Source organism: Macaca thibetana, chromosome 5, assembly GCF_024542745.1.
Source record: "Macaca thibetana thibetana isolate TM-01 chromosome 5, ASM2454274v1, whole genome shotgun sequence".
Lineage (NCBI taxonomy): Eukaryota > Metazoa > Chordata > Mammalia > Primates > Cercopithecidae > Macaca > Macaca thibetana.
This window is the reverse complement of record NC_065582.1, coordinates 97597263-97623280: the sequence shown is the minus strand read 5'-3', so window position 1 is coordinate 97623280 and position 26018 is coordinate 97597263. Positions and strand designations below refer to the sequence as shown.

General features: G+C 35.3%; 1 protein-coding gene across 5 annotated transcripts in view; it reads left to right on the top strand.

Moving 5' to 3' along the window:
* CCSER1 (coiled-coil serine rich protein 1) overlaps positions 1–26018 on the top strand; it is a 1438304-nt gene that overhangs the window by 1196410 nt on the left and 215876 nt on the right. The gene's annotated exons all lie outside the window — the stretch shown is intronic.

Below are 26018 nucleotides of genomic sequence, written 5' to 3'. Positions count from 1 at the left end.
TCCAAGTTCTTTATCGGCTGTTAGTGTTCTCAGCCGATGGGAAATTAGCATCTCAAGTAATGGAGGAAAAGGTTAGCTAAAGCTGGAAAGGAGCCACAGCATGAAACCGAGGCCGAAATGTATTTTCTGTTTCCTACCCCAATCCCCAGTGAACTTGCCCACGCTATCACAGGCTAAGCAGATGGAGAAAGGCAAACCTCCTACCCTGTTCCCACATCCAGATCTACTTTCTAACTCGCTGAAGCTTACTGTTCCAGGAAGAGAAAACAGCGGGAAGGGTAGCTGTGAGGGAAAGGAGAGAGGACCAGAAAGACTGAGCAGGGTTTTACTGAGCTTTTACTCAATGACATGAATTAAGTACTTCACTTATTCTACAGATTTTATTAGGAGAAATAAGGCAATGTTGGAGAAAGAGACTGTTTTTCTCATGGAGAGTGCAGAAGAATTTCTTTCCCTTCTCCGGGCATAGAAGGGGTATTATAATAATATCCAGAACATGAATAAGGAGAGAAAACAGAGACTTCTTTCACATTTCACGTTTATAGGAAAAGTCCGGGAAATATTTCAGGTGAAGAAGATACAGCATTGGGGTTGTCAGATCAGCGTGTTATTGTGGAAAATGGTGGCCATTTCTTTAGGAGCATTTTGAAGAGAGAAAACATGTTGACTAGGAGTTTTTTTAGAGTTAGAGACAAGAAAGATTGTTTATGTGTGCCCATCACTGTCAATGTGGAAGAGTAATTTGAATTTTGTATACATTTACATTTTAACAATATGCCTTACATAAAGAATCACAAAATCATTTTTGGCCATAATTTACTCTCCATTTGCTGCAGTTTCCTTTATTTTTCTACTTCTCTTATCATAGCTTTGATCATGAATTGTAAAGGGCAAATTCAGGAAAACCTTACTTTTATATAACAGCTGAGAAGAAAGGAGGAGGGTATATGTACATAGTAAGACGAAAAGTTATTTAAAATTCAATTGTAATGATATCTGTGTCTATGCACATTCATTAACTGTTGTTGATAAGAGAATCTCCATCTCATCAAGCTACATTTCCATACATACTGCCAAGCATAGTTATATATGTGTGTTGTTTCCACGCACCTTGCATACATAATTACATTTACCCTACTTTGATTCAGAGTATATTTGAAAATTAGAATTCGTTTTTAACTATTGTCAGAATTTTATGAGCTGCAAGTATTTAATATTTTCTAAAGCTATAAATCCTACAGAACTGGTCAATAAAGTCACTTGTCTTTAAGACTTAGTTATTAATTCACAAGAAGGTATAAGCCTAGTATTTGCTATTCTATGCCTTTTCCCTTAATACAGTGCTATAATTGGAAGAATAATGCATGCAAGAAACATCTTTGATAAAATGTTCCTTATATACCGTGAAGATTTCGAACTTCCACTTTAGGAAATATGGAAGAAACTAACTTTTCAGAACAAAATACAGAAAGGGCTTAATGCCTAAAGTGATTGATATTGTCATATATACAAAAATAAAACAGCCTTTCAGTAGTAATTGGATAATAAATATGTATTGATATTTATTCTAATTAGAGTTTATTCTAACAGACTTAAGAACTCTAATTATATTTTAACTAAAATGTTACTTTTATCTGATTAAAATGATTATCTGCCTATAAAATTATAGAAACATAATGTTAAACTTTATTGACCTCCACATTTATACCCTCAGAGAAAGTAACTGTAAAGGGTTAGGTAATATAGTACTTTGTGTTGATTTGATTATAAAGTGATATGTATAAATACATCCCCTTATTAAATATGTGAATGCATCTTTTTGTTAAAGATGTAAATAAATACAAATGCATATAGAATAAACTAAAAGGGAGTCAGTTTTAGACCTTTTTCATATAAACTGTTACATATTTACATTGATGACAGCTCCTCAAAAGATATAACAGATGTTAATTTATCCAACAGCTGCTAACTATACTAAAGTCTGAACATTTTCAAGAAGAGTCAAGTTTAGATTACTGATGCTATTATAATGATTTCAGAAAGGGAAGTCGGTCTATCTTTCTTGAGAAATTTGGAGATATTTAATGAGTTTATTTGAACTGAATACAGGTTAGAATGATAATGATTACTTATAATGCATGAACATCTACCATAATTTTCTAATATACCATACACATTAGAACCAAGTATTATACAAGAGAAGCATATTTTTCTGCATTGTGGTCAAGTCTTGCCTTATCATCTTCTGATACCAATGGCTGTTTTAGTGGAATCAACCCTGTCCAGTTCATCTAAATTGGAATATAGATTAGAAGGTCTGGCCTTTTAAGAAGTGAGTCTGAATGTGTCACCCAGTTCTTTCCATATTGGTATTCCATGCATTAGACATCTTATAAACTTTGGGCTGCAGCTTCCTTATGTAACCCTCAATGACTGTGACCAGTTTGTCTGATGGGTCTTTGAACTCCTCCTGTTCCTAGTTCCTCTTTTGGATTATTTCTGGGTCTGAATCTGGAATCTGAGCTCTAGTCAAATGAACATGGATAAAACATTATCTTCCTGTTCCTCAAGGCTTTTTCCTCCCAACTGTGACTATAACACAGACCCTTTCAAGAACTAGGGGTATTCTGTAGACACTCTCTGGGTGAAATTAACATTTTTATATTTATCAATATATCAGGGTTTAATAATAAAAGAATTTGAATTAGTCATGGTGGGACAATCGGGATATTTTAAAGATTTTATTATGTTTAAGTTTTGTTACTGTTACAATTTTAAGTTACATAAGAAGAGAGGTATGTGTGTCAGTGAAAGTGGGGGAAAACAGTATTTTCAGTGTTTTGGCTCCAGCCTTATAAGTTCCTGACTATAGCTAATGCCTTTGTCCTTCTCTTCTTATAAAATCCCTTGAAAATGCCCTGATTAGATTCAAGATTACTTATCCGTCTTGTATGTGAACACTGACTCTTTAGGTAGATAATCGTATAATCCTGATGAGCTTTTTAAATCCCCCTATTTTGTTTGTGCACTTTCTTTCTCTCTGGCCTAGACATTCCAAACAGCCTTGGAGCCATGGCTCTCTTGTCTGTCATTACATTATGACAGTTATTATAAAAGCTGAGAATATAAAAGTGATAATTAATTATAAACCTGTAAATATATAGATGAATCCTCTATAGGAGGCACCATGAGAAGAATATAGCAACATACTGTGTAAATCATTCTATTTCAGATTCTTTAGGCACATCACAAAAGTCCAGAGAATTGTCCCTTGGGGCATGACTTCTGGAGTTAAGGAAACAACTCTGTAATTCTTGAAGAATCAAGGACCAATTGCCATCAAGTAATATTTATTAGGTGAGGGCAATGAAAAATGAAAATAATTTAATACATGGGTTACACAAACAAGTTGACCTGCAAATATTATAATGCATTGATACAACTTAGAAGAAAGCACAGATTTTTAAATCTCTTAAAATAAAATAAAAAATATAGTTAACATACTAAAGTGCACTTAAAATGAAAATTTAAAAGTGACAACATTTTTCAGAGAGGAATTAAAAAACAAATTATTACATTAAGGAATTTACTTCACATAGATGTGGAACTCACTTACATGACATTTCAGTATCATGCGGGTTAAACTTTAATAGCATATTTCCGAAAAAAAAAGACTAGAAAACTGGAATCCATAAAATTTCCTTGTGATGCCCACATGCTGATGTAGTTTTCTCTTTAAATATACATATATATATATATATACACATTTAAAAGCACAGACTTTTTTTGTTTGTTTGTTTTTAACACCACTTAGTAGTCTCTTGAAAAGCAGGCAGTTTGGCCAAAGATACTGCATTCATGAAGACCATTGTTCCTTTACCATTCAATTTTTCTTCTGCCTTCCCTATCATATCAAGTAATGAGTTTTAAAACTATTTTTTTTTCTTTTCTTTTCTTTTTAAATTATACTTTAAGTTCTAGGGGACATGTGCATAACGTGCAGGTCTGTTACATAGGCATACTTGTGCCATGTTGCTGTGCTGCACCCATCAACTCGTCAGCACCCATCAACTCGTCATTTACATCAGGTATAACTCCCAATGCAATCCCTCCCCACTCCCCGCTCCCCGTGATAGGCCCCGGTGTGTGATGTTCCTCTTCTCAGGTCCAAGTGATCCCATTGTTCAGTTCCCACCTATAAGTGAGAACATGCGGTGTTTGGTTTTCTGTTCTTGCGATAGTTTGCTGAGAATGATGGTTTCCAGCTGCATCCATGTCCCTACAAAGGACACAAACTCATCCTTTTTTATGGCTGCATAGTATTCCATGGTGTATATGTGCCACATTTTCTTAATCCAGTCTGTCACTGATGGACATTTGGGTTGATTCCAAGTCTTTGCTATTGTGAATAGTGCCGCAATAAACATATGTGTGCATGTGTCTTTATAGCATGATTTATAATCCTTTGGGTATATACCCAGTAATGGGATGGCTGGGTCATATGGTACTTCTAGTTCTAGATCCTTGAGGAATGGCCATACTGTTTTCCATAATGGTTGAACTAGTTTACAATCCCACCAACAGTGTAAAAGTGTTCCTATTTCTCCACATCCTCTCCAGCACCTGTTGTTTCCTGACTTTTTAATGATCGCCATTCTAACTGGTGTGAGATGGTATCTCATTGTGGTTTTGATTTGCATTTCTCTGATGGCCAGTGATGATGAGCATTTTTTCATGTGTCTGTTGGCTGTATGAATGTCCTCTTTTGAGAAATGTCTATTCATATCCTTTGCTAACTTTTTGATGGGGTTGTTTGTTTTTTTCTTGTAAATTTGTTTGAGTTCTTTGTAGGTTCTGGATATTAGCCCTTTGTCTGATGAGTAGATTGCAAAAATTTTCTCCCATTCTGTAGGTTGCCTGTTCACTCTGATGGTAGTTTCTTTTGCTGTGCAGAAGCTCTTTAGTTTAATTAGATCCCATTTGTCAATTTTGGCTTTTGTTGCCGTTGCTTTTGGTGTTTTAAACATGAAGTCCTTGCCCATGCCTATGTCCTGAATGGTATTGCCTAGGTTTTCTTCTAGAGTTTTTATGGTATTAGGTCTAACATTTAAGTCTCTAATCCATCTTGAATTAATTTTCATATAAGGAGTAAGGAAAGGATCCAGTTTCAGCTTTCTACTTATGGCTAGCCAATTATCCCAGCACCATTTATTAAATAGGGAATCCTTTCCCCATTTCTTGTTTTTCTCAGGTTTATCAAAGATCAGATGGCTGTAGATGTGTGGTATTATTTCTGAGGACTCTGTTCTGTTCCATTGGTCTATCTCTCTGTTTTGGTATGAGTACCATGCTGTTTTGGTTACTGTAGCCTTGTAGTATAGTTTGAAGTCAGGTAGCATGATGCCTCCAGCTTTGTTCTTTTGACTTAGGATTGTCTTGGAGATGTGGGCTCTTTTTTGGTTCCATATGAACTTTAAAGCAGTTTTTTCCAATTCTGTGAAGAAACTCATTGGTAGCTTGATGGGGATGGCATTGAATCTATAAATTACCTTGGGCAGTATGGCCATTTTCACTATATTGATTCTTCCTATCCATGGGCATGGTATGTTCTTCCACTTGTTTATGTCCTCTTTTATTTCACTGAGCAGTGGTTTGTAGTTCTCCTTGAAGAGGTCCTTTACATCCCCTGTAAGTTGGATTCCTAGGTATTTTATTCTCTTTGAAGCAATTGTGAATGGAAGGTCATTCATGATTTGGCTCTCTGTTTGTCTGTTACTGGTGTATAAGAATACTTGTGATTTTTGCACATTTATTTTGTATCCTGAGACTTTGCTGAAGTTTCTAATCAGCTTAAGGAGATTTTGGGCTGAGACAATGGGGTTCTCTAAATATACAGTCATGTCATCTGCAAACAGGGACAATTTGACTTCTTCTTTTCCTAACTGAATACCCTTTATTTCTTTATCTTCCCTGATTACCCTAGCCAGAACTTCCAACACTATGTTGAATAGGAGTGGTGAGAGAGGGCATCCCTGTCTTGTGCCAGTTTTCAAAGGGAATTTTTCCAGTTTTTGCCCATTCAGTATGATATTGGCTATGGGTTTGTCATAAATGGCTCTTATGATTTTGAGATACGTTCCATCAATACCGAATTTATTGAGAGTTTTTAGCATGAAGGGCTGCTGAATTTTGTCAAAGGCCTTTTCTGCATCTATTGAGATAATCATGTGGTTATCGTCTTTGGTTCTGTTTATATGCTGGATTACATTTATTGATTTGCGAATGTTGAACCAGCCTTGCATCCCAGGGATGAAGCCCACTTGATCGTGGTGGATAAGCTTTTTGATGTGCTGCTGGATCTGGTTTGGCAGTATTTTATTGAGGATTTTTGCATCGATGTTCATCAGGGATATTGGTCTAAAATTCTCTTTTTTTGTTGTGTCTCTGCCAGGCTTTGGTATCAGGATGATGTTGGCCTTATAAAATGAGTTAGGGAGGATTCCCTCTTTTTCTATTGATTGGAATAATTTCAGAAGGAATGGTACCAGCTCCTCCTTGTACCTCTGGTAGAATTCAGCTGTGAATCCATCTGGTCCTGGACTTTTTTTGGTTGGTAGGCTATTAATTATTGCCTCAATTTCAGAGCCTGCTATTGGTCTATTCGGGGATTCAGCTTCTTCCTGGTTTAGCCTTGGGAGAGTGTAAGTGTCCAGGAAATTATCCATTTCTTCTAGATTTTCTAGTTTATTTGCGTAGAGGTGTTTATAGTATTCTCTGATGGTAGTTTGTATTTCTGTGGGGTCCCTGGTGATATCCCCTTTATCATTTTTTATTGCATCTATTTGATTCTTCTGTCTTTTCTTCTTAGTCTTGCTAGTGGTCTATCAATTTTGTTGATCTTTTCAAAAAACCAACTCCTGGATTCATTGATTTTTTGGAGAGTTTTTTGTGTCTCTATCTCCTTCAGTTCTGCTCTGATCTTAGTTCTTTCTTGCCTTCTGCTAGCTTTTGAATGTGTTTGCTCTTGCTTCTCTAGTTCTTTTAATTGTGATGTTAGAGTGTCAATTTTAGATCTTTCCTGCTTTCTCTTGTGGGCATTTAGTGCTATAAATTTCCCTCTACACACTGCTTTACTTGTGTCCCAGAGATCCTGGTATGTTGTATCTTTGTTCTCTTTGGTTTCAAAGAACATCTTTATTTCTGCCTTCATTTTGTTGTGTACCCAGTAGTCATTCAGGAGCAGGTTATTCAGTTTCCATGTAGTTGAGCGGTTTTGATTGAGTTTCTTAGTCCTGAGTTCTAGTTTGATTGCACTGTGGTCTGAGAGACTGTTTGTTATAATTTCTGTTCTTGCACATTTGCTGACAAGTGCTTTACTTCCAATTATGTGGTCAATTTTGGAATAAGTGTGATGTGGTGCTGAGAAGAATGCATATTCTGTTGATTTGAGGTGGAGAGTTCTATAGATGTCTATTAGGTCTGCTTGCTGCGGAGATGAGTTCAATTCCTGGATATCCTTGTTAACTTTCTGTCTCGTTGATCTGTCTAATGTTGACAGTGGGGTGTTGAAATCTCCCATTATTATTGTATGGGAGTCTAAGTCTCTTTGTAAGTCTCTAAGGACTTTCTCAATGAATCTGGGTGCTCCTGTGTTGGGTGCATATATATTTAGGATAGTTAGCTCTTCCTGTTGAATTGATCCCTTTACCACTATGTAATGGCCTTCTTTGTCTCTTTTGATCTTTGATGGTTTAAAGTCTGTTTTATCAGAGACTAGTATTGCAACCCCTGCTTTTTTTTGTTCTCTATTTGCTTGGTAGATGTTCCTCCATCCCTTTATTTTGAGCCTATGTATGTCTCTGCATGTGAGATGTGTTTCCTTAATACAGCAGACTGATGGGTCTTGACACTTTATCCAGTTTGCCAGTCTGTGTCTTTTAATTGGAGCATTTAGTCCATTAACATTTAAGGTTAATATTGTTATGTGTGAACTTGATCCTGCCATTATGATATTAACTGGTTATTTTGCTCGTTAGTTGATGCAGTTTCTTCCTAGCCTCGATAGTCTTTACATTTTGGCATGCTTTTGCAATGGCTGGTACCGGTTGTTCCTTTCCATGTTTAGTGCTTCCTTCAAGGTCTCTTGTAAGGCAGGCCTGGTGGTGACAAAATCTCTAAGCATTTGCTTATCTGTAAAGGATTTTATTTCTCCTTCATTTATGAAACTTAGTTTGGCTGGATATGAAATTCTGGGTTTAAAATTCTTTTCTTTAAGAATGTTGAATATTGGCCCCCACTCTCTTCTGGCTTGAAGAGTTTCTGCTGAGAGATCTGCTGTTAGTCTGATGGGCTTCCCTTTGTGGGTAACCCGACCTTTCTCTCTGGCTGCCCTTAAGATTTTTTCCTTCATTTCAACTTTGGTGAATCTGGCAATTATGTGTCTTGGAGTTGCTCTTCTCGAGGAGCATCTTTGTGGCATTCTCTGTATTTCCTGAATTTGAATGTTGGCCTGCCCTACTAGGTTGGGGAAGTTCTCCTGGATGATATCCTGAAGAGTGTTTTCCAACTTGGTTCCATTTTCTCCCTCACTTTCAGGCACCGCAATTCAACGTAGATTTGTTCTATTTATATAATCACATGCTTCTTGCAGGCTTTGTTCATTTCTTTTTCTTCTTTTTTCTTTAGATTTCTCTTCTCGCTTCATTTCATTCATTTGATCCTCAATCGCTGATACTCTTTCTTCCAGTTGATTGAGTCGGTTACTAAAGCTTGTGCATTTGTCACGTAGTTCTCGTGTCATGGTTTTCATCTCTGTCCATTGTTTATGGCCTTCTCTGCATTAATTATTCTGGTTATCAATTCTTCCACTATTTTTTCAAGATTTTTAGTTTCTTTGTGCTGGGTACGTAATTCCTACTTTAGCTCTGAGAAGTATGATGGACTGAAGCCTTCTTCTCTCATCTCGTCAAAGTCATTCTCCATCCAGCTTTGATCCGTTGCTGGCGATGAGCTGCGTTCCTTTGGAGGGGGAGATGCGCTCTTATTTTTTGAATTTCCAGCTTTTCTGCCCTGCTTTTTCCCCATCTTTATGGTTTTATCTGCCTCTGGTCTTTGATGATGGTGATGTATTGATGGGGTTTTGGTGTGGGTATCCTTCCTGTTTGTTAGTTTTCCTTCTAACAGTCAGGACTCTTAGCTGTAGGTCTGTTGGAGATTGCTTGAGTTCCACTCCAGACCCTGTTTGCCTGGGTGTCAGCAGCAGAGGCTGCAGAAGATAGAATACTGCTGAACAGCGAGTGTACCTGTCTGCTTCTTGCTTTGGAAGCTTCCTCTCAGGGGTGTACTCCACCGTGTGAAGTGTGGGGTGTCGGTCTGCCCCTAGTGGGGGATGTCTCCCAGTTAGGCTACTCAGGGGTCAGGGACCCACTTGAGCAGGCAATCTGTCAGTTCTCAGATCTCAACCTCCCTGTTGGGAGATCCACTGCTCTCTTCAAAGCTGTCAGACAGAGTTGCTTGCGTCTGCAGAGGTTTCTGCTGCTTTTGTTGTTGTTGTTGTTGTTGTTGTTTAGCTGTGCCCTGTCCCCAGAGGTGGAGTCTACAGAGACTGGCAGGCCTCCTTGAGCTGCTGTGAACTCCACCCAGTTCGATCTTCCCAGGGCTTTGTTTACCTACTTAAGCCTCAGCAATTGCGGGCACCCCTCCCCCAGCCTCGCTGCTGCCTTGCGGTTAGATTGCAGACTGCTGTGCTAGCAATGAGTAAGGCTCTGTGGGCGTGGGACCCTCCTGGCCAGGTGTGGGATATAATCTCCTGGTGTGCACATTTGCTTAAAGCGCAGTATTGGGGTGGGAGTTACCCGATTTTCCATGTGTTGTGTGTCTCTGTTCCCCTGGCTAGGAAAAGGGATTCCCTTCCCCCTTGCACTTCCCAGGTGAGGCGATGCCTCACCGTGCTTCAGCTCTCGCTGGTCCGGCTGCAACAGCTGACCAGCACTGATTGTGGGCACTCCCCAGTGAGATGAACCTAGTACCTCAGTTGATAATGCAGAACTCACCTGTCTTCTGTGTCGCTTACGCTGGGACCTAGAGACTGGAGCTGTTCCTATTCGGCCATCTTGCTCCACCCCCCTATTTTTTTATTTTTTTATTTTTTTGACTGTTGGTCCAGCATCATTGATCTACTTGATGCTTATGAATAGTCTAGCATATAGAATTGTGTCTCAGTGCTGAAAGATTTTTGGTATAGGAAACTCCACATTACATCAAGTAAGTATATCTTTGCTTTAAGAAGCCTTGATGTCCTGGGAAGGGAAAACTGAAATGAAAGATAAGACAATTAAGAATGGAATCTAAATGAATTCTTAGCACTTGCCATATTGCCAGACACTAAATGATTGTGTAACAAATATTATATTAAAATAATGAATACATTAATAAAGTTGAAAGATTCCTATATCGTTCCTCTTTTTATTTTTGATCACTTATGAATCTTTGTTTTTGAATCACTTTCTAGGTGAAAGAAAAAAAATACCCCATAGTTACTTTATCTGAGTTAATATGCAGGGGATAGGGCTGACTTCAGGCTGTTGGATTTAGAAATAAACAAAGCTCTCAGTTTTTGACATCTGTTCATACTTTTAGCTTCGCTTTTTGCTGTGTTTGACTTCAGTCTCTGCTTTTGAGTGGTAACAAGATGGCAGCACCAGTTGCAACATTCTACATCCTCTCAGATTTCAGTACCACTTTTTTCTTTACCAAAATCTTCCTCAGAATAATACTAATGTTGTAATTTTGGTTCCGGTAGGGAAGATACAGCAGTCCCCCCTTCTCTGTAGGGAATAGATTCCAAGACACCCAGTGGATGCCTGCAAGCATAGATAATACCGAGCCCTATTTATACTATGTTTTTTTCTCTACGTGAATACCTATGATAAAGATTAATTTAGGCCAGGTGCCTAGTACAGGCTCATGCCTGTAAACCCAGCACTTTGGGAGGCCGAGGCAGGGGGATCACGAGGTCAGGAGTTCAAGACCAGCTTCACCAACATGGTGAAACCCCATCTCTACTAAAAATACAAAAAATTAGCCAGGAGTGGTGGCACTCACCTGTAATCCCAGCAACTCAGGAGGCTGAGGCAGGAGAATCACTTGAACCCAGGAGGCAGAGATTGCAGTGAGCCATGATCGTGCCACTGCACTCCAGCCTGGGCTACAGAACAAGACTGTCTCAAAAAAAAAAAAAAAAAAAAAAAAAGATTAATTTATTAATTTGCCACAGTAAGAGAGATTAACAACAGTACCTAATAATAAAATAAAATAATTACAACATATTGTATTAAAAAGTTATGTGAATGTGGTCTAATTATCTCCAAATCTCTTATTGTACTATATTGTAACTGAAACAGTGGAGCAAAACCACAGATAAGGAAGGATTACTGTGTACACCAATGAACCGATCACTGTCCTGAATTAAATATAAGTCATTTCCATCAAATGCATTTAATAGAATGTAAAGAAGAATTTTTTTCCCCAGAGGGAAATTCGGATATAATTCTATGAAGGATGAATAGAGGCTATTTGACAAAAACATTTGATGTGGTCTTTGAGAAGAATATGTATGACTGTTTTGATTTAGGGGCTATGTTTTTTAAGTAATTAAGTCTTAATAGTCTCAGGAAATTATGTTTTCATATGAAAGAGAAGAATTGCATATTAAATATCTTTAATTTGGTATGTTGTGAAGTTATGCATGCTATCTTCTATCATACTTTGATAATGTATTATAGATAATTATAACTTATAAATCTAGTTTAATGAAGATTGTGTGATATATACATCTGTTTCATTGTTAGTCTGGACTCCTCTTTGTGATTTTGATTTTAGGTTATCTTTCCATTGCCTGTGCAGGAATTTCTATATCAATTCACAGTGGCCAACACAATATGAAATTGTGGAAACTTCATTAAAATAGAGCCCAATGATTCTAAATTTCTTTAAGTATCTCTGCCTGGCTTTAATATTGCATGATTAATATAAAAATCATTTAGCTTTTGTGAGTTATTCAGGATCTATTGGCCTACTTTCAAAAGTTGGTCTCCTGAGCATAATGGACATAATTGAAACTCCTGTTAAGTTTTTCCATTTTAATGAAATTATTAAATGACTTGTGGAGTAGCATGGTAAATTTGCTGCCCAGATCTCAGAGGGCCAGGCTATGATTTCATTCGGCTGTCTTCTGCTGTTTTATTCTCAACATTTAGAAATTTTATTAAAATGATTTCAGTCCTTTGACTTTGTTTTCAGATCATTGCTTTCTAAGGTGACTTGGGTTTTTATTTTATTTTCATAATTTTCTCTTTATAATTGAAAGCTACAAAAGGGCACCATAGAGAATGGAAAACAAAAATGCACTGATTAATTCTGTGGTTTTGCTTTCCTGAACTATAGATTGAATAAAGCCATATAATAGGGTAATATGCTTGGAACTACAAAAAGCTTTGGTTTTTGAAAAAAGTTCTAATTATTAGTTTCAGAATATAACTAACTACAATTAACATTAAAAGTAACTTTAATGGTTTTCTGGTACCGAAAAAAGTTGAACACAATTGAAAATGCACTTTAATATTTAGCATGTGCATTTAGAACAAAATGATAGTTTTTTGTTTGTTTGTTTTGTTTTTGAGACAGGGTCTCACTCTGTCATCCAGGCTGGAGTGCAGTTGTGCCATGTCAGCTCACTGCAACCTCTGCTTCCCAGGTTCAAGCTATTCTCCCACCTTAGCCTCCTGAAAAGCTGGGACTCCAGGCACGCACTACCACCCCTGGCTAATTTTTTTATTTTTTGGTAGCAATGGGGTTTCACCATGTTGGCCAGTCTGGTCTCTTGACCTCAAGTGATCCGCCTGCCTCAGTCTTCCAAAGAGCTGGGATTATAGGCATGAACCACTACATTTGGCCTAGAATGAAATGATAGTTACTTAGTGCATTTCTTTTACTTGGAAATTATAAAGACTTTTACCAGGACGTTTGGCATCATGAATTTTATAAAATTATTGTTAATATTTTTATGCATCTACATTATTTACTGTCACATATAAAGTAGGAAAAGGGCACCGAGTAAGAGGAAAGGGTGCAATTTAATCAGAGGATAAAAGTTTAAATTCTGTATTTCTGTTACCTGTTTTACTGCATAAAAGTGAATAGGTTAAAAATCTAAAAAAATAGGACACTTCACTACACTAAGCATTTGAAATGTATTGACATTTGTAATTTTTACTACAGTCTATAAGATCGTTAAAATTATCATACCCGTTTCTAGATGAAGAAGGCCAAAACCCAGAGAGGTTTACTAAGTTCACAATGTCCCACAGTTAAATGAGTAATAGAGCTAGAATTGAAACCCAGATAGCCTCATCTAAAGCTAGATGTATTACCCATTACGTTATACTTTTAATATGGACATAGTAACCATTACTTTATAACCTTATACTTTTTACTTAGTCTTTAGTTTAGTTTGTATCTAAAGACTAAGTGTTAACACATTGGAAAGTCACAAAAATATAAGGATTGACCTACTGTTTTTACCAAAGTGTTAAACATGTTGAAATTTCTCAGCATATTCCATGTATGTAATAAATTAGGTACTAATTTTTGTTTCTTTTATTCCTGGCATATCAAGTTCTGTGTATTTTTTTCCCATAAAAACAAGTGAAACAAAAGATAGGATTTTCAGTGTCTCATTTTGTGTTAGTAACTCAGTTCTATTATTGCCAACATCTAACAAGAAATTCTTGACTCCGAGAACAGTTCTACACATATAACAATAAAAATGATTCCACATGTCCTCCTAAAATGTTTCAATTACATATAGGTTGTATGCCTATTGTCAGGCATAGGTATGTATACATTTCCTGGTCACTTTCCCCCCTGATAAATGCAGATTTCTTTTCATTTGTTTTATTTGGTTTCTTTACAGAATTTTGTGATTCATCATTTTCCTTAAGAACATTCATGTTAAGTCATTCAAGCTTTGTGGCTAATTCACTCCTTTAAGCAAAAAAATTAAAGTTTACTATACTTTCAATATGTAAGAATGACATTCTAGTACTAGGAATCTAAAAAATTCAGTGAAAATACTGATTTTTGAAGTGATTGAAATCTGTGTTATATAATACATTATAAACACGTTACAAATTTATAATAAAATATTTACTATTGCCTACTTGGTAGTAACAAAGATCCCAAATAATAAGGATTAACAGTTTTTCCTTTTTGCCTGATTTCTTCTGAGATTTCTCTTATCCTCCATTTTAGAATCTGGAAGAACACTTGGTACATAGTATGTGCTTAATAAACATTTTTAAAAATACTTAAATTGTATTTAATTCTGTGATGCAAAAATCTTTCGTCATTAACCTGAAATGAAATTCCATGCTATATGCTTGACAGCTGTTTCTTCTTTGCTCAGAATATTAACACAAATTGATTTGTGCATCAGGAAATCCTTTGAGCAAAACAGTGAAAATAAACCAACTAGACAATGAGTTACCATTTAAAAAAATACATTTTCCAGAGATAAAAGTAAATCTTTCTTGCACTAATCTCTATGTTATTATTTCCCAAGTGTGAAGTCAGTAACTTGGATTATACCAGAAATAATTGTGGGTGCTCTGAATTTAAGGAATGTTTATTTACAGAAGGAGAATTAAATTTCCTTTAACAGTACCTACTGTTTCTTGAGATAGACCTTTTTGTCAAATTTTGGTGTGGAGATGATAGACCTTTTTGTTTCTTGAGGTAGACCTTTTTGTCAAATTTTGGTGTGGAGATGATAGATCTTTAATACCTTAACATATTCAACCTCTTACCTTAAGAAAGAGAGAGGAGGTGCTAGACTAAGACCCTTATCAGGCAATACAATCTATGTAAAATTTAATAATATTGGTCTGTTTTCATGGTATATATTTGTGATGATTGTAGTCTATAGCAAGTAGTACTGGTTTTCCACATGGTACTGGAATGAGATTTTCTCCACAAATATATGTAAGTTAAAATTTGAATTTACTTTAAGAAACGTAAAAATAAATAATAGGCAGTACACTGATAGGGCATTTGATGGTGATATGTGGAAGACTGAAATTTAGGTAAGTGCCATTTATCATTGGAATTAGCAGCTACTATGGTTGGATGTTTGTGATCCCTCAATATTCATATGTTGAAACCTAATCCCTAATGTGACAGTATTAAGAACTGGGGCCTTTAGAAGGTGACTAAGTCTTAAGGCCTTCACCAGCTGAATGGGATTAGTGTCCTTATAAAAGGGACCTGAGAGAGTTTCTTTGCCCCGTCCTCCATGTGAAAACACATAGAAGGCACCATCTCTGAAGAATAAGGCCCCTACTTGACACTAATTCTGCCAGTGCCTTGGTTTAGGTTTCCAAAACTCCAGAACTGTGAGAAATGTTTATAAGTTACACAGTCTAAGTTATTTTGTTACAGCAGCCCCAGTGGACTAAGACATCAGCATAATAATTATAACAAAGAGATATCTACATTCCGCATTCTAAAGCATAATAATGATTTCTTCCAATTCCTGATAAGGAAAGAAAAAAATAACTGTAAGTAATGTTTACTAGTAGACATGGTTTATAAGTGTTGTAGAATAACAGGAAATATAGAATAATGCAGAGCTTCCTGTGGAAAAGTAACAAAATATTTAGGTATAGATACATGTAAAGTTGTTTAATAAGTTTTTTGGTAGCTTTTTAACATTAAACTTTGGAGTCTACAAAGGAAAACAAAAAAGGAATAAAAGAGATTCTATTTGAAGAGATAGTGAATGGCATTAAATTTTTCTTGAATTATGGGAAAAATGCTATCTTGGAAAAACTACTTTACAGTAAATGTAATCACAGAGATACCAGGGAAAAACTAGATATTTATAAGCCTTTACATGAAATTCATACTGGGGGATAATATTACAGTACTCAAAATAAATGAATTATCAAGATAAATATGTAAATATTTGAAATAATTATTCAAAGAGGTCGAGTATATCATTAGACAAACTTCATAAATGTTTATGAGCAGTAAGTATGTGCCAACTTAAGTAGAAAATATTAATTCACAATATAATCTCTCTGAGCATTGAAAAGAAATTAACAGAAGCTGTTAAAATATTGTAAGTACTATGTTCCTTGAAGAAGGAAGTACTTTCCTAACTGTTCCCTGGAGTTGTTGAAAATCTTTATTAGTAGCCTGGCATGGTGGCTCACACCTGTAATCCCATCACTCTGGGAGGCCAAGGTAGGCAGATCACTTGAAGGTCAGGATTTTGAGACTGGCCTGGCCAATGTGACGAAATCCTGTGTCTACTAAAAGTGCAAAATTAGCCAGGAGTGAGGGTGGGCACTTGTCCAGCTGCTCAGGAGGCTGAGGCAGGAGAATCGCTTGAACCTAGGAGGAGGAGGTTGCGGTGAGTTGAGATCCTGCCACTGCATTCCATCCTGGGAGTCAGAGTGAAACTCCATCTCAAAAAAGAAGAAGAAGAAAAAAAAGAAACTCTTTATGGCCAATATGATCAATTTAAAGTAAAAATTATTTTCAATGAATAAGTATTTATTTAGGTAAACCATTGTAATAAATTGGACTTTTCTTTTTCAATTAATAGATTTTATTTTTTGAGTAGTCATAGATTTATTTCTAAAATGAGCAGAAAGTGCAGGTCCCCTGTATCTCCTTACCAAGACCCACTGTTTCCCTGATTATTGACATCTTGTATTAGTATAGCATATTTGTTATACAATTGATGAATCACTATCAATACATTGTTGTAAACCAAAGTCCATAATTTACATTAAGGTTTATTCTTTGTATTGTGCCTTATATGGGTTTTGAAATGTATAATAATATGTGTTTACTCTCATCAGAGTATTATGTAGGACAGTTTCACTTCCCTAAACTGCCCTGTGCTCTCCTATTCATCCTTTCCCCTCATGCCCCACAAACTCCTGGCAACCACTGATCTTTTTACTGTGTCCATAGTTGGCCTTTTCTAAAATGACATATTGTTGAAATCATAAGAATATATAACCTTTTCAGATTGGGTTACTTCACTTAGCACTATGCATTTAAGATACCTGCATTTCGTCATTTCATATTGGGACTTGATAGCTCATTTGTTTTCTTCTTCTCCTTCTTCTTTTTTTTTTTTTTTTTAAGACAGAGTTTCGCTCTGATACCAGGCTGGAGTGCAGTGGTGTGGTCTCGGTTCACTGCAACCTCCACCTCCTGGGTTCAAGAGATTCTCCTTCCTCAGCCTCCAGAGCAGCTGGAACTACAGGTGCATGCCACCACGCCCAGATAATTTTTGTATTTTTAGTGGAGACGGGGTTTCACCATGTTGGCCAGGATTGTCTCTATCTCTTGACCTCATGACCTGCCCATGTCAGCCTCCCAAAGTGCTGGGATTACAGGTGTGAGCCACCACACCCGGTCTCATTTCTTTTTATCATTGGATAGTATTATATTGTATGGATATGCCACAGTTTGTTTATTCATATTCAAGGATATCTTGGATGGTTCCGAATTATGGCAATTGTGATTAAAACTGCTATTAATACTCATGTGCAGGTTTTGATGCGGACATACAACAATTTTCGACTCATTTAGGTAAATACTAAGGAGCGCAATTGCTGGATCCTATGGTAAGAGTGTGTTTAATTTTATAAGAAATTGCAAATCTGTCTTCCAAAGTGGCTGTGCGATTTTGCATATCCACCAGCAATGAATGAGATCTTTTGTTTCACATCTTCATCAGTATTTGAAGTCAGTGTTTTGGATTTTCATCATTCTCATAGGTTTAAAGTGCTATACTTTCGTTTTAATTTGAAATTCCCTAAGAACATATGATGTTGAGCATTTTTTCATGTGCTTATTTGCTATCTGTATCTCTGTTTTGGTGAGGTGTCTATAGAGAACTTTTGCCCATTTTAAATTATATTGTTTGTTTCTTATTTTTGAGTTATAAGAGATTTCTGTAAATTTTGGATACCAGTCCATTATCAGATACGTGCTTTGAAAATATATTTTCCTAGTCTATAGCTTCTCCTTTCTTTCTCTTCACAGTGTCTTTCACAGAGCAAAAGTTTTAGTAATTAATGAGCTTCAATTTATGAGTTTTTTTGTTTGTTTGTTTTGTGCATCAGGCTTTAGTATTGTATCTAAAAATTCATCACCAAACTCAAAGTCACCAAGATTTTCTCCTGTGTTAACATTTAGAACTTTTATAGCTTTGTGTTTACATTTAGACATATGGTCCATTTTGAGTTAATTTTGTGAAAGGTATAAGGTCTGGGTGTAGATTTATTTTTTGCATGTGGATTTTGAGCTTCAGCACCATTTGTGAAAAGACTATTATATTTCCATTTGTTTGACTTTGTTCCTCTGTCAAACATCACTTGACTATATTTACTATTTTGTTCCATTAATCTATTTTTCTTTTACTCCATTAACTTCACACTGTCTTGATTACTGTAAATTTATATTGTATCTTAAAGTTTAGTAGTGTCAGTCTTCCAACTTTTTTTCTTCTTCAATATTGTGTTAAATATTATGAGTCTTGTGCTTTTTCTTATAAAATTTAGAATGCATTTTCTTTTGCATCCACAAAATGACTCACTGGGATTTTGGCTGGGATTGTGTTTAATGTATTGATCAAGTTGGGAAGAACTGAAATCTTGACAATATTGAGTATTCCTATACATGTAGATAGAATATATTTGTATTTATTTAGATCTTCTTTTATTTTTTTCATCAGAATATTATAGTTTTTCTCATATAGATTTTATACTTATTTTGATATACTTATATCTAAGTATTCAATTTTTGAGATATACTAATTTAAATGCTATTATGTTTTCCATTTCAAATTTCAATTTTTCATGGCTGGTATTAAGAAAGAAATTACCTTTGACTTATTAATCTTATATCCTTCAATATTGCTGTAATCACTTCTTAGTGCCAGTAGTTTTTTCTGTCAATTCGCTGCAATTTTCTACATTAATAATCATGTCACCACCTTAAAAAGACAGCTTTATTTCTTCCTTCCCAATCTGTATACTTTTTATTTCCTTTTTTGTTGTTGTTCTTATTTCATTGGCTAGCACTCCCAGTGTGACGTTGAGTAGAAGTGTAAGAACAGATTTCCTTTCCTTGTTCCTGATACTAGCAGGAAAAGCATATAGTTTTTCAATATTAAGTATGATGTTAGCTGTGTTTATAGATTTGTTTTTTATCAAATTGAGAAAGTTCCTATTTAGTCTTAGATTGCTGATGGTTTTACTTAAGAATTATGAATGATAATTGTTTTTTCAGATGCTTTTGCTGCATCTATTAATATAATAGTATAATTTTTCTTATTTAGCCTGTTGATATGAGGGATTACAGTAATTGATTTTTGAATGTTGAATCAGCCTTGCACACCTGTCATAAATTCCATTTGATCATGGTGTATAATTCTTTTTATACATTGTTGGATTTGATTTGCTTTCTTTTAGGATTTATGCATCTATGATCCTGAGAGATATTGGTCTATGATGTTTTTGTCTTGTAACTGATTTGTCTGGTTCTGGATTAGGGTAATGATGCCTAGAAGAATGAGTTACAAAATATTCCCACTACTTCTATTTTTTGGAGGAAACTAGAGAATTGCTGTAATTTCATTTTTAAATTTTTGGTAGAATTCATCTGAGCTTAGTGCTTTCATTTTGGAAGGTTATTATTTACTGATCCAATTTCTTATATAGATGTTTAGATTATTTATTTCTTCTGAGTTTTGGTAGATTGTGTCTTTCAAGGAATTGCTCCATTTTATCCAGGTTATCAAATGTGTGGGCACATAGTTGTTGACAATATTTTTTTAGAATCCTTTTAACATCCGCTGGTTCAGTAATGATAGTTGCTTTTTTATTTCCCATCATAGCAATTTGGGTCTCATTATTTCTTCATTAACCTGGCTAGAGGTTTACCAATGTTAATGATATTATTAGTGAACCAGATTTTGGTTTTGTCGATTTTTTTATATTGATTCTCTTTTTTCAATTTATGTTTTTGACTAAGGATTGGGTGTTTTTTTAGTGTTTGCTGTAGCTATCGGTGTCAGAGGTTAACTTTTTCTCTAGTTTCCTTGGTTTTGTCTTCCCTGTTGAGTTTGAGTTTCCTAAGAGACAAATTCATCTTTAAATAAGGTCTGAGTCATGTACTTATTTCAGTTGTATTCTCCGGATGTAATGATAAGTTGTAGTAGAAAGGGTAATGGTCTAAAGTCTTACATTAGGCCTCCTTCTATTAGCGAGCCTGTGCCCCTTATAGAAATCAATAACCTTTAAGAGGCTTCCAAGTTCTGTTTTGAAGTTTGGAGGGGGCTAACGCTGTATATTTCTCTTTTTCCAGTTTGTTTACTTTATGGTAAAACCCCAGTAGGTAAGGTTGTGCTACAATAGTTTGTCTTGAGGTCAGGCCTTTCAAAATGGTTACTTTTTCTCTTCCCCTGATGGAAGCAAGAGAGTTTTTTTTCCTCTCAGGTTTTCACTGAGAGAACTCAACCGGGCTGTAGGAGGTACATTTCATGAAAGTTTGGGGGCCTCATAAGACTGAGTTCCCCTAGAATTTTTTCCACATTGTGCCTTCAGCAATTTGTCAATTACAGTTTAGTTTCCTAACAGCATTGTTTCTGCTTCTGGGCTTCTGCTTCAGTAAATTGTGATTCTCTGTATCTTACCTGTGTGTCTCTCTATTTTAGGGAGCAATATATAGCCCTTTGACCTCACTTCTCTGATGTATCTAACAAGAGTTATTGAGTTTCAGTTTGTTCAGTTTTTTCATTGTAATGAGAATGGAAGTGATGACACCCAAGATTCTTACATGCCATAGTGGAAACTGGAAGTCATGAATTAAACCTTTAATACATAAATTTACAGTATTATCTTTGTTTGTTTTGCTTCCCATGTAAACTTGTATTTAATCATTAAAAATGGCTTAACATTTCAGTATTAAATTGAATTTGCAAAACAAATTTAGATCTGAATCTACCAGTTTGCATTTTGTGTTAATTCCTCTGATATGTTTCTATTCCCTGAAACTTTAAGGAAAGATTAATTATATAAAGTATATACTAATAAATTGGTTATTATTCTTACCTTAAAAACATGCTTTTTGGCAAAAATAGAGCTCATTTAAATTATTTTATTGTTATTAAAATAGTTTGAGGACTAATATATCAAAGTTCCTCTTTTTAGTGTCATTTAAATGCATTTTCTGGCACAAGCAGGAAAGAAACATTAACTGATATATAACAATGGGGAACAGCTATCACCAGAGGAAAATGATGTATAGATGCATTCACAGATATTTTCCTTATACTGAAGAGAAGATTAGTTTGTTTATTGTCACATTAACTACATGTCACTTTGAATACTTTCGCAGTGTAAAAATTTGACTGCAGAACGTTGACAGTTTAGCATTGACAAATACATAAGAATCAGTCTGAGATTTAGGAAAGGTAAAAAATATTAAGAATGTTAATAAATGTATAAGTGTAATTTTTTGTAAATTCTAGACAATATTACTGTCATTTTTATATTGTATGGTATTAAGCGCATAGTAGGCTATATTGTTAGTGATGTTACAATGTTTAATTTCAACAACATCAAAAAATTTACTTTGACAGGAAACAAAAAATGTAGTCTTAAAACATATTATTATTTTATATGGGGAGTAAATTAAGCCAAATATAACATTTATTTATGAAATTAAAAGTAATTGATTTTTGAGGGGCTTTAATTTGGGTCTCACATGCAGGTATTTATTTGTACTCTACCTTGTTTTATTTATTTATTTTTTTAAAATTTATTTATTATTATTATACTGTAAGTTCTAGGGTACATGTGCATAACGTGCAGGTTTGTTACATATGTATACTTGTGCCATGTTAGTGTGCTGCACCCATCAACTCGTCAGCACCCATCAACTCGTCATTTACATCAGGTATAATTCCCAATGCAATCCCTCCCCCCTCCCCCCTCCCCATGATACGCCCCGGTGTGTGATGTTCCCCTTCCCGAGTCCAAGTGATCTCATTGTTCAGTTCCCATCTATGAGTGAGAACATGCGGTGTTTGGTTTTCTGTTCTTGTGATAGTTTGCATAGCCAACAGACACATGAAAAAATGCTCATCATCACTGGCCATCAGAGAAATGCAAATCAAAACCACAATGAGATACCATCTCACACCAGTTAGAATGGCGATCATTAAAAAGTCAGGAGACAACAGGTGCTGGAGAGGATGTGGAGAAATAGGGACACTTTTACACTGTTGGTGGGATTGTAAACTAGTTCAACCATTATGGAAAACAGTATGGCGATTCCTCAAGGATCTAGAACTAGATGTACCATATGACCCAGCCATCCCATTACTGGGTATATACCCAAAGGATTATAAATCATGCTGCTATAAAGACACATGCACACGTATGTTTATTGCGGCACTATTCACAATAGCAAAGACTTGGAATCAACCCAAATGTCCATCAGTGACAGACTGGATTAAGAAAATGTGGCACATATATACCATGGAATACTATGCAGCCATAAAAAAGGATGAGTTTGTGTCCTTTGTAGGGACATGGATGCAGCTGGAAACCATCTACCTTGTTTTAAATATGATGTAAAGCAGCTTTCTATGGTACTGACTAGTTTAGATGGGTTTGAGGTGAAGTTTCATCTGGTTGTTTACTTTCATGTGCTGAAATAAAGAAGGGAAACTATATTATGGGGAGAATATTTCCTTCATGACACTATCTACACAAATTATTTTATTATAAAATAGATATTTTATAAATACATATCAATGTTGCACAATACTCAATTGTCTTTACATGTTCTTTTACATGTAAATGCATAAGTAAAAAGTATGACTGGAAGGTCACTAAATTGTAAGCTTAATTTGAATATTTCAGAGATGAAATAATCCTAGTTTCTTAATATTCATTGATAAAAAATAAGATTCTTAATCTTTTGAGTTTCTTCTGTGGGTATCACTTTTTTATATGGAGATAAAGATTTCTGATTTTGTTTAAAATTATTTTCAGTACTAATTATTGGTTTGCTAAGGCATGAAACAGATTCTGGTATACAAAAATACTTACTTATAAAATAAATGTTACAATATACTGTGACGAGAGTTATGCCAACATTAAATTATGTTTTTATTAAATCATTTAAGAATATAAAATATGGGGAATATTTTTGCCCTATGGAACATTTTAGATATGTTCTTATTTAAAGCAGTTTTTCAGATGCTCTTAAGAATAAGAGAGAAAATTAATGGGCAGAAAATTATTTTAAATTAAGTTTTACATTAATGTAAATGTTATTATTTTTTTTAATGAGAAAATGTCTTGTACCATCTCAATTTTAAAGATAAAATATTCATTTGTACTATTTTGTTTTTCAAGTTGCTTTCCTTTGTGTTCTCCAATCTGAAGTTTCATCTTTGGTGAACCCTCCAATATAGTCTACTGCATTTATTAATTGTCCATAATATAAATGATGACAGCAGACTTCTGAGTGGCTCAAATGCAGTGGGAAACACACAAGTTCCAATGGTCAAAAATCAACCAAAGGGGCATTTGATAATATTTATATTGTAAATTGCTGAGAATTGATTGCAAGTGATAAAATAAAAACAGGCTGAAAATAGAAAACTAAAATCAACAAAAGGCAATTTATATGATTCAATAATAGCTATATACCAATTTATATACCTTACTATAAAAGTTCTATAAACTTTAGATTGTTCTATAAACTATAGAAAGTTCTATAAACTTTAGATTGTTCTATAAAGATTGCCAAAACTTTTAATTTAATGACATCGCTCATTGTCCAATGGGTTTAGGAAATTTTTTTTATTTTATTTAATTAATTAATTTATTTTTTTTGAGACGGAGTCTGGCTCTGTCGCCCAGGCTGGAGTGTGGTGGAGCGATCTCGGCTCACTGCAACCTCCGCCTCCTGGATTCAATCAGTTCTCCTGCCTCAGCCTCCCGAGTAGCTGGGACTACAGGCGCCTGCCACCACGCCTGGCTAATTTTTTGTAATTTTAGTAGAGACGGGGTTTCACGATGTTAGCCAGGATGGTCTCCATCTCCTGATCTCATGATCTGCCCGTCATGGCCTCCCAAAGTGCTCAAATTAGAGGCATGAGCCACCGCATCCGGCAGGAAGATTTATTTTAAAAAGCACACAGCATCATGGTTATACAGGGGTCATACAATTTTTCATATAAAGGTTAGAAATAAAAAGCATTCTTGCCTATATTGGATAAAACTTGATTTCTTAGACCAAATAATTTATGCTTACCATTAAAAGTAACATGTAATTATGTTATAAGAAATATAATGTGGAATTAGGTTTTAACCATTTTAGAGACAATCCACCTAAGCTAACAAAATATATTAAGAATCTACCATGTACCAGACACTCTTCTGGCCATTGGAGACACAGAAGTGAACAAGCATACGGCATTCCTGTATTCAGGACTGGTGTCTAATAGGGGGATGAGAGGGTAGACTATAAATGAACAGAGTAATATACAATCAGGTAATATTCAGTGCAATGTTGAAAAAAATAGACGGTGTATGGGAAGAGGGTGAGAGAAAGCTGCATCAGATAGGGTGGCTAGGAAGTTCTTCCAACAGAGACAAGAATGAAGAGAAGGAATCAATGTGAAAACCTGGGGGAACTGTAATCCAGACATCAGGAACGAGAAATGCAAAGGACAATTTCAGCATCTCATGTGGAAAACAGTGACTGATAAACTTATGATGGCAAAAGCTGCTACATATGAACATAATATTGTTTTAGAATAGTTTAATTTTCTTTTTTTTTTTTTAGGTAAATTCAAAGTAACTTGTGAGGTACTGTTTCTTATTAATAGAAGATAACAACAATATCTAAAGCGATTAGTATCTTAGATCTCATAATTTGGTTGATGAAGGGGTGTCAGGAGAGAAAAGGATATTGAAAAGGGGCTAAGCAATCTTGCTTTGCTGTAGTGAAACAAAGGCAAACATAATTTTGATTTTTCTTAAGGAAATTACATGATGCCGAGTATTGGTGCATAATTTCATGTCCAGCGATAATCATTAACAAGAGTAGTCGTCATAGGAGTACTAGCAGTGGTGTGGCAGAGGTGGTGGCAGTAATTTTAGTGCCAGTAGAAAGCGTTAAAGGAACACCATCTATGTGACAGCAACAGTGCCAAGTGTGACTTGCATATCTCTTTTATTTTGGCAAACAAATATTAAGGTGAGAGCCAATATTATCCCTGCAAGGTTAGGTTTACACAATTATAAAATTTCAAAGCTGGGACTCAAACTCAGTTGCATCTCACCCCACAATTCAAGCAATTTTTAAGGGGGGAAATAACATTCATTATGATTAATCATAGTGTGGCACCATATAGTTCAAAATTTGAAATTGAAAGAGTATTTAGAAATCCTGAGTTTTAGGGTTGACTCTGCTATGCTATAAAATTGATGTGTGGGAAAGATACATCTGTTCTCTGAGTCTGCAAATCAGTATACCAATGCCATTTTTCTTCCAAATTTGTTCTGGTAAACAAGTGATTGCATAAAAATAATATGATAAAAGGATCTACTAAAAATGGATTTAAACTATGTAGATATTAAGAGAGCTCTTATTAAGCACTATTTGCTACATTATGAACTGGGAATAAAAATAAGAATTGTTTAGACACAAACCTTCAAATGTCAAAAAAAAACTGGGGTCCATACAACTGTACAAGAAAAAACCTGAATACATTATGCATCCATTCATGTTTAATGAATGTAGTAGACATCTGTAATTTTTATCCATTAGGCCAGCCTCCTAGTAAGAGATCCATCTCTTCCCCAATCCCAGATCCCTGTATTTTGGATAGGATGCCTTCCATCCTTTGGCAC